This window comes from Coenobita brevimanus, chromosome 50 (genome assembly GCF_032717465.1).
Source record: "Coenobita brevimanus isolate Jiangsu-jjx chromosome 50, ASM3271746v2, whole genome shotgun sequence".
NCBI lineage: Eukaryota > Metazoa > Arthropoda > Malacostraca > Decapoda > Coenobitidae > Coenobita > Coenobita brevimanus.
The window spans coordinates 45,843,566-45,853,107 of NC_137003.1; positions in this window are offsets into that span (position 1 = coordinate 45,843,566).

Genomic DNA, 9,542 nt, shown 5'->3' on the forward strand with positions numbered 1-9,542 from the left:
GGAATAGATTTACGAATGTTCCGACTTTGTTACGCGTTGTGAAGCGAGAGTCTACATAACATATCGGGGAGATGTGTAATGAATAAGTTGTGCCGACAGAAACCTATTGCCACCAAAACAACAAGGACGGCGAGTAATAACGATATTCCCCTGCTCCGCACACTATTCCTAAAAACTCTCTCTCCATTCCTCGCTCCCACCCTTAAAGTCAAAATAAGAATCAGAGTTAATTGTCAAAGAATCTTCACCAACAGAAAACACCTAAACTCCCTTGCTAATATCGGGCATCTCTAAATATTACCATAACTTTCTCCTCGCCGTTTTAAGTCACTCTCCATGTCTCCCCTACCTCCGCCTGGTGGATCACCAACCCCCCCCCCTCTCCCCTCACGCGCTCCGCGCGCACGGGTATTTACTGCATTCCTAGTACTAAGATTTGTTGTATTGTCATTAGTATCTAGAAAGCTAGTATCCTGCGAGATACACAATATTTTAGATAAGGTTTTTGTATTGCTCTATAATGTGATGTAATGTCTACTGAAGTGTCCTGTGTCTGACTGAAGTAACATACGTGTATGGTGTTGCCGAAGGTTTTTATGTCCTACCTCTCTTTATTGCACTACCTCCGGTCTCGAAAGAGGACCCCGCTCCGCGTTGAGTTGATTTGGTACGAGAAGTCGAGCCTAATTCAACTCAGCATTACACTGGTGGCCAGCGGTGGTTCTAGATCCGAGCGTAGAAGAGAGGTAAATAGGAAATATTTGGAAGAATGGCAACTAAACCGCACGTCCAGTTACCCAAGTTTGACCCTGACCAGTATGACATACACACATATCTTGCAATAGTTAAACCCTTACTAGATATTGGCTTCGATAATGACCAACAAAAAATTGCAGTCACACTACCACTACTTGGGTAAAGCCGCAGCGAATATTGCGCCAAAAATTGTCCCAGAACTCACCTGGCAGAACTTTACCAAGTTCGCAGTCCAAGCCATCACCCCATCACTAGGGAAAGTGGTGGCTCTATCCAAATTGGATAGCTTTACTTATGACGGGGATTTAGATAATACCCTGTTGCAGGCAAGAAGCCTGATTACTGCGCCTACCCGGAAACAGACGAAGAAACCCGGGATCAGCACACCTTCAATACTCTGCTCCGAGTACTCCCAAGTGTTGTGAAGCAACACTTTACTATCCACGATCCGACAGGAGACATGGATAGGGATATACAGCTGATACGGCGCCTCCTGACCGCCTGCCCTCCTCCACAACAAATCAATGTTGTCAAGAAATTCCCCACCCGGCCCCCGGCTCCCCCAGCCACACCACGTCCGCCCCTGCCCCACACCAGCCAGACCCCGACGCCTAGCCCACCCAGGGCGTACCCCTCTCGTCAGCGCCCCGCCCCGCGAGAAAACCCAAACTTAATTCTCATCAACCCGTGGGAATTCACAGCCTGCAACTCCCGTTGCCCCCTTCATGACATACGGGACCAGCTGAAAGCTGCTCGCCGCAAAAGCACAACCCCGGGTTCACGTAAGGTCTCCGCCCTAGAAGGCGAAGCCCCAGGGGACGAGCTGGCGCCAGCGGACGATCCCCCACCAGGAGAATTAGAGCAGGAACAGGAGCACGAGAGCCCTAGCCAGCTGGATTTTTAGGCCCGCCCCCGCACCAACCCACGGTGGCGGGGGCCATCACCCCTAAGTATCGCCCCCCAGTATACCACAAGATGAAAATCAACGGCGTGAAGGCCAGACTACTAGTTGATACGGGAGCAGCCAGATCCTGTCTTTACAGCCATTATTTCTCCCGCTACAAATCACGGTTTGGCCCGCTCCGCCCCACTACCACCCACCTTATAGATGCGGGGGATGGCCCCCTGCCCATCTGTGGGGAGACTCGGGCCCTACGGGTCGACACCCACCAGCCAGTATCCGCCCAGCACCCCTTCATCATTTTTTATTCCTCCTGCCGGAGCTATGACGGATAGTTAGGGCTGGACCTACTTCAAAAACTCGGAGCCACTATCGACTGTCGCAACCGACAACTCCAGTTCCACCCTCCACCCTGCTCAGCTCCAGCCGTTTGTACCTTCACGCCGCAGCCCCAGCCGAAGGACCCACACAAACCCCCCCCCCGCACTCTTTCTTTTCCCCTTCTTCGCCTCCCCCTTCCCCCGCGCCACCCCACCCCACTCTTGCCCCCTCCTTCCCTGCCACCATTTCCGCCGCCGTTACCATCCCCTCACACCACGAGGCATGGGTGCCCCTGAACAGGCCCTCAGGCCCATCCGTTTTGTTCTCCCCCCTCCTCCCTGCCGGACCCCTCTCCGCCTGCCTCGTTTCCCCTACCTTTCTCCCCCCCCACCGCGCTGCCATTCGCATCGCCAATCTCGCACCATCCCCTCTCACCCTTCCCAAAGGGCTTATATTCGGAGAGATGGAAGAAGCCGAGCCCTGCGTCCCGTCCCCCCACCAACGCCCCGCCCCCCTTCCCCCCATCCCTGACCATCTCTCCGACCAACAGTCAGACGCCTTATGCCGCCTCCTCCTGGAGTTTCAGGATTTGTTTGCGGCAGGGCCCGCAGATATAGGACACACTACGTACCTGTCTCACGAGATCCATACGACAGGCCCTCCGATACGACAGCCTTCCCGACGGAAGAACCCCCGACAGAGAGAAGAGGAGGACCGCCAAGTGCGCGAAATGGAAGAGGCGGGTGTTATTTCCCCCTCCACCAGCCCGTGGTCCTCCTCCGTTGTTCTAGTGAAAAAAAAAGACGGCACGATGCGGTTTTGCATCGATTACCGCCGCGTGAACGACGTCACGATTATGGATGCTACGCCCCTTCCCCGCATCGACGATTCCCTAGACTCCCTATACGGGGCATCTTGGTTTTCTACCCTTGACCTCCAGTCTGGATATTGGCAGGTCCCTGTCCACCCGGATCATCGAGGCAAGACGGCCTTCTCTACCAGTAATGGCCGACATTATGAGTTTAATGTCCTGCCATTCGGCCTCTGCAATGCCCCTGCCACGTTTTCCAGGCTGATGGAATCTGTTTTAAGCGGCCTCACTTGGGAGATATGTTTGGCCTACCTTGATGATGTCATTGTTTTTAGCCAAACCTGGGCCGATCACTTGCAGCGCCTCCGCCGAGTTTTCACCCGAATTTGCCAGGCCGGCCTCAAGTTACATCCAGCCAAATGTGTCCTGGCTGCAAAAACCGTCGCGTTTCTAGGCCATACCATTTCCCAAGCAGGAATTTCCCCAGACCCCGACAAGCTGCATGCCATAGCGGACATACCACCTCCGCAGGATCTCCACGGCATCCGTGCCTTTTTAGGGCTCGCATCCTACTACCGCCGCTTCGTGAAGGGGTTTGCACAGATTGCTAAACCTCTTCACGATCTGACGAGGAAAGGGGAATCTTTCCTCTGGACAGAGGACCGATGAACCGCTTTCCAACAGCTGAAAGACAAGCTTATCTCGGCCCCCATCGTGGCCTTCCCCGACTATGCCCTCCCTTTTCGCCTCTACACGGACGTCTCCCTTGACGCCATTGGTGCTGTTCTAGCCCAGGTACAGGCCGGTCGGGAACACATTATTGCTTGTGCCAGCCGCACACTGAACCCGGCAGAGAAAAATTATGCCGCTACCAAGCAAGAATGCCTCGGCATAATCTGGTCCCTCCAATATTTTAGAGCTTACCTTTCCGGGACCCAAGTCACTATAATAACCGACCACCAATCACTCCAGTGGCTGCGACAATCGGACTCCCAGAACGCTCAAACCGTCCGATGGCGTGACACCCTAGAGGAATTCCAATACGAGATCTCGTACAGACCCGGGAAGCTCCACACCAATGCAGATGCCCTCTCCCGCCTTCCCATCCGCACCATCCAACCAGACCAGGACCTGCTAGAACTCTGGCACCACAAGGAACGCCCCCCCTGGATTCCAGCCTACCTGTTTCCCAAATTGTGCCGACAGGGTGACCACCTTTTAACCCCGTCTGGACACATCCTCTTGGCCCCCGATGCGGCACAAAAAAGTTGCTACAGGTGTTTAATGACGTCTACTGGGCCCTGAACCCCTCCACCCTCGCCAAGGAAATTATTCAAGCTTGCCGCGCCTGCGCGCTCGGGAAAGACATTACCCGGACCGCCTGGCCTTCTGGCTATATCACCGCCCACAAACACTGGCAGCTCCTAGCAGTTGACGTGGTAGGACCTCTCCCTCCTAAATCGGGGTATAAGTACGTGATCACTTTTGTCGACACATACTCCAAGTTCGTAATAGCCTGCCTCGCTAAAGAACATCACGCCGTCGCTGTCGCCGATGCTTTACTCCGACACGTTTTCCCCTACTTTGGCATTCCCCAGGCCATCCATTCCAACAATGCCCCCGAATTCTCTGGGAAAGTCTGGGAAGAGCTGGCCAGGATTTTTGGATACGAAATCTCCCACTCCTCACCATATTGGCCTCAAGGGAACATGGTGTGTGAACGCAGCCATCGTACCTTGGCAAATCAGCTACGGACCAGAATCGAGGCTACAAAAGACAACAATTGGCCAGCACACGTCAAAATCGTCCAGTGGGGCATGAATTCCTGCCCCCGAGAGGACGGGGTTTCCCCCCACGAGAGGATCTTTGGCGAAACCCCTCTCCTACTACCTTTAAGCCACCACCCGCAGCCGCCCAGCCCCGCCCCTGCAACGAACCCGCTACACTTGCTAAAAAGGCGGGTATACCACCTACAGCGGAACTTAGATCTTGGACCCGACATAGCCGCCAACCCCAACAAGCAGGGTGACACCATAGTCATCGCCCAACTCCCCACTCCCCATAAACTTGCCCCCCATTTCATGGGCCCCCACACCATCACCAAGATCCCCAACCCTTACCAGGTGGTCGTGGACTACCACGGCACTCCCCGTACCCTCCGAAACCGACACGTGCGCCCCTTCCGCACGCCCATTCCCCCCGCCCCGACCCCACCCCCCCAACCCCCCACGGCTCCCGCTCCACCCTCTACAACCACATATGAGTGCTACATCTCCTCCTCCCCTTCCCCCTCTCCCCCCCCTACCACCTCCGCCTCTCCTGCCCCAGGCACCTCACCTGATGTCTCCCCCGCCACCCCCCCCTCCCCCTCGCCCCACCCATCCGTGGCTTGCCCCTCAGTCCTCACTCCCCCATCTCCGGCCCCTGCCGCCGCCCCCTCCCCCCCACCCACCACCACCCCTTCCGCCCACACCACCACCCCTTCGCCACAACCCTCTTCCACCCCCCTTCCCCTGCCCACCACCCGGACGCCCACTCCACCAATACCACGTCCTACCGCACCCACGGCACGAAAGACAACACGCCCACACCTAACGCCCCCCTCCCCCCCACCCCTACCCGCACCACCACCACCCCCTTCTCCCCCCCTTCCCCTGCCCACCACCCGTACGCCCACTCCACCAATACCACGTTCTACCACGCCCACGGCGTGAAAGACAACACGCCCACACCCAATGCCCCCCTCCCCCCACCCCTACCCTCACGACCACCACCACCCGCTCGGGCCGCCTCTCACGCCCACCCGCCCGATATTCCCACACCCCTACACCACCCACCTCCCCGCGACTTCACACTGTCCAGCTACCTCGGGCCCAAATCTCTCCTACCTGTACTCCCCAGAGACTCAACGCCGCATTACTACCGCACAAAACCCGGCCTTCGCCCACTCCGTCCGGCATTCCACTTCCAACCACACCGACAACCACACCAAGCAACATGAGGATTAAGCGAGCTGTATGGGCCCCTTCCTTTGCCAAGAACCACCAGCTCCGCGGGCCCCACCACCTGCTAAATATCCTCAAGCACACCACCACCCCCTCTGCCCTCTTCCTCACCTATGACCAAGCACAAGAGGAAAATTCTTACACTGCCGCCTGGCAGCACACACTCTGACACCTCCAGCCCGTCTACACCACCTCCAACACTCTAGCGTTCCACCTCCAGCCACAGGGACGTGACTTTTTTCAAGAACATGGTGGTGAAATGCGTGGCTTTGACAGATACACATACGATACTCCGGAAGATTCCGGAGAAAACCGTAGTATCCCCGACATCGAGGCGGACCAGGAGCAGTGGAGTTCGCCCTCAAGAATGCCGACACCCCCACTCGGACCCCACGGGGTAGCCGCCACCAGCCACCACCACTCCGGGCAACAACGGCGTATGTCAGCCCGGGCCGTGCGCCCTTGTGACACTCAACCACCACGCCGCCGCCATCGTAGGTGAAAGACACTACCTTCGTGTGGCGGAATCACCGAGTTAGCTAGGGGTGGAGTCAGAAACTATACTCCAGGCAGCGCCCCTCAGGTAGAGACGATCTATGGTCGCTCTGATAGTGCAAAGGTAGAGACGATCTATGGTTGCTTCCATAAAAACCCGGTAGAGACGATCTATGGTCGCTCCCATAAAACCCCGGTAGAGACGATCAATGGTCGCTCCCGTGGCCCCCCGGTAGAGACGATCTATGGTCGCTCCCATAAAACTCGGGTAGAGACGATCTATGGTCGCTCCCCTAAAGCTCAGGTAGAGACGATCAACGGTCGCTCCCTCAGCACTCCGGTAGAGACGATCTATGGTCGCTCCCATAAAAATCAGGTAGAGACGATCAATGGTCGCTCCCTTAAAGCTCAGGTAGAGACGATCAATGGTCGCTCCCTCAGCACTCCGGTAGAGACGATCAATGGTCGCTCCCCTAAAAACCGGGTAGAGACGATCTATGGTCGCTCCCCTAAAAATCAGGTAGAGACGATCAATGGTCGCTCCCCTAAAGCTCAGGTAGAGACGATCAACGGTCGCTCCCTCAGCACTCCGGTAGAGACGATCAATGGTCGCTCCCCTAAAAACCAGGTAGAGACGATCTATGGTCGCTCCCATAAAAATCAGGTAGAGACGATCAATGGTCGCTCCCTTAAAGCTCAGGTAGAGACGATCAACGGTCGCTCCCTCAGCACTCCGGTAGAGACGATCAATGGTCCCTCCCCTAAAAACCGGGTAGAGACGATCTATGGTCGCTCCCCTAAAAATCAGGTAGAGACGATCAATGGTCGCTCCCCTAAAGCTCAGGTAGAGACGATCAACGGTCGCTCCCTCAGCACTCCGGTAGAGACGATCAATGGTCGCTCCCCTAAAAACCAGGTAGAGACGATCTATGGTCGCTCCCCTAAAGATCAGGTAGAGACGATCAATGGTCGCTCCCTTAAAGCTCAGGTAGAGACGATCAACGGTCGCTCCCTCAGCACTCCGGTAGAGACGATCAATGGTCGCTCCCCTAAAAACCAGGTAGAGACGATCTATGGTCGCTCCCCTAAAAATCAGGTAGAGACGATCAATGGTCGCTCCCCTAAAGCTCAGGTAGAGACGATCAACGGTCGCTCCCTCAGCACTCCGGTAGAGACGATCGATGGTCGCTCCCAGGGTATAGTGAGGAGAAAGACGTCTCCACGGCCGGAGGTTGAACTCCAGGGGTCTCACTCCGGAAATTCTCGGAGAGACCTCCCTGTTTCCCCCGGCCTCTGTGCCCTACGCGTGGCCTTTGAGAAGACCCACCTGTCGGGCCCCCGTGACAGCCGCTGCCGCAGTCCTTCCCTGACGGCGCCCCTGCTTGTGGGAGACCGCAGCCCGTCGCCTCTTCCGGCCCGCCCTAGGACACCCGGGCGAGACCTCACCACGCCCCCGCGACGCCGGGACCTGACCCAGAGGTTCCTAGACCTCTTCGGCCCCAGTCCTAAGGGCCTTACACCGGAGCCCAGTCCAGAAACCCCCGGACGTGAGAGGACGCCCTCGCGAGTCGCCCCATGCCCTCTCGGCTCGCCCCACCCTGACGACGCCCTCAGTCCGACCGGATCACCGACGATGTGTCCGTGTTTCTCTTCATGAGGAAATACGAGTGCCCCTATAACAATCGTGAAGTAGGTTAAGTGTGACTCCTTTTCTCTTAGAATAAGTATGGTGCAGTAATTTTATGTAATCTCCATTGGGGCCAATCAGGACATAATACCCAGTTGAAGGACGAGAATGTGGGTTGAGACCTCAAGTGAATACGTGCGAGTGTCATCCCGAAGCTTTCTAAGGACATATCTCTAGAGCCCGAAGAAAGACTAAAATATTATTGGAGTGTTATTGGCTAAGCTCTGAGTAATATGGTGGAATAGATTTACGAATGTTCCGACTTTGTTACGCGTTGTGAAGCGAGAGTCTACATAACATATCGGGGAGATGTGTAATGAATAAGTTGTGCCGACAGAAACCTATTGCCACCAAAACAACAAGGACGGCGAGTAATAACGATATTCCCCTGCTCCGCACACTATTCCTAAAAACTCTCTCTCCATTCCTCGCTCCCACCCTTAAAGTCAAAATAAGAATCAGAGTTAATTGTCAAAGAATCTTCGCCAACAGAAAACACCTAAACTCCCTTGCTAATATCGGGCATCTCTAAATATTACCATAACTTTCTCCTCGCCGTTTTAAGTCACTCTCCGTGTCTCCCCTACCTCCTCCTGGTGGATCACCACCCCCTCCCTCTCCCCTCACGCTCTCCGCGCGCACGGGTATTTACTGCACTCCTATTATAGTACTAAGATCTGTTGTATTGTCATTAGTATCTAGAAAGCTAGTATCCTGCGAGATACACAATATTTTAGATAAGGTTTTGTATTGCTCTATATTGTGATGTAATGTCTACTGAAGTGTCCTGTGTCTGACTGAAGTAATATACGTGTATGGTGTTGCCGAAGGTTTTTATGTCCTACCTCTCTTTATTGCACTAGCTCCGGTCTCGAAAGAGGACCCCGCTCCGCGTTGAGTTGAATTGGTACGAGAAGTCGAGCCTAATTCAACTCAGCATTACATATAGAGTACTGTGTGTCTTGTCCAGATTGTAAGAGTAATATGTGTAAGTTAGTTGCCCTGAGCTTTTTATACCCTGTTCCCCTTGTGGTGTATCCTAGCTCGTCCGGTCTAAAGAACCCAGTTATATCATAGGTGTTCCTAGGACGGGAAGCCGCCCTAAAAACACAAGCATAACACTTACCTTTAACGAAAGTACAGCGTTGCTATTCGGTCCCTTACTCGACAATCAACCAATATTCTCCATGAGAACTATAAGTGTGGCAAACATCTAGATTAGAGTGAATGAAGGTAGAATCAAACAAGAATTGGCTGTCACGAGGAAATAAAATGAAAATAGTAAATTCTGACAGGTAACAAAAACAGCAAAAACACTGAAGGACTAGAGAGTGGAACAAGTGGCTATGGAATTGCAACTAGAAATGTTTATTCTTGTAAAAGGTACCAAGTGCTTATACAAGAAGGTGGTGGGTCTATGGAAGACGGCGGGTAACGCCATTGCCCTGGCTGGCCTTATTTTAGTAACATGGCTGGCTGACCTGATGCTTACTTAAAGCCACTGCTTAAAGCTAAAACATCTGAATAAGTTGGTAACTCAGTCTCACTGCGCGCCGCATGGTTCTG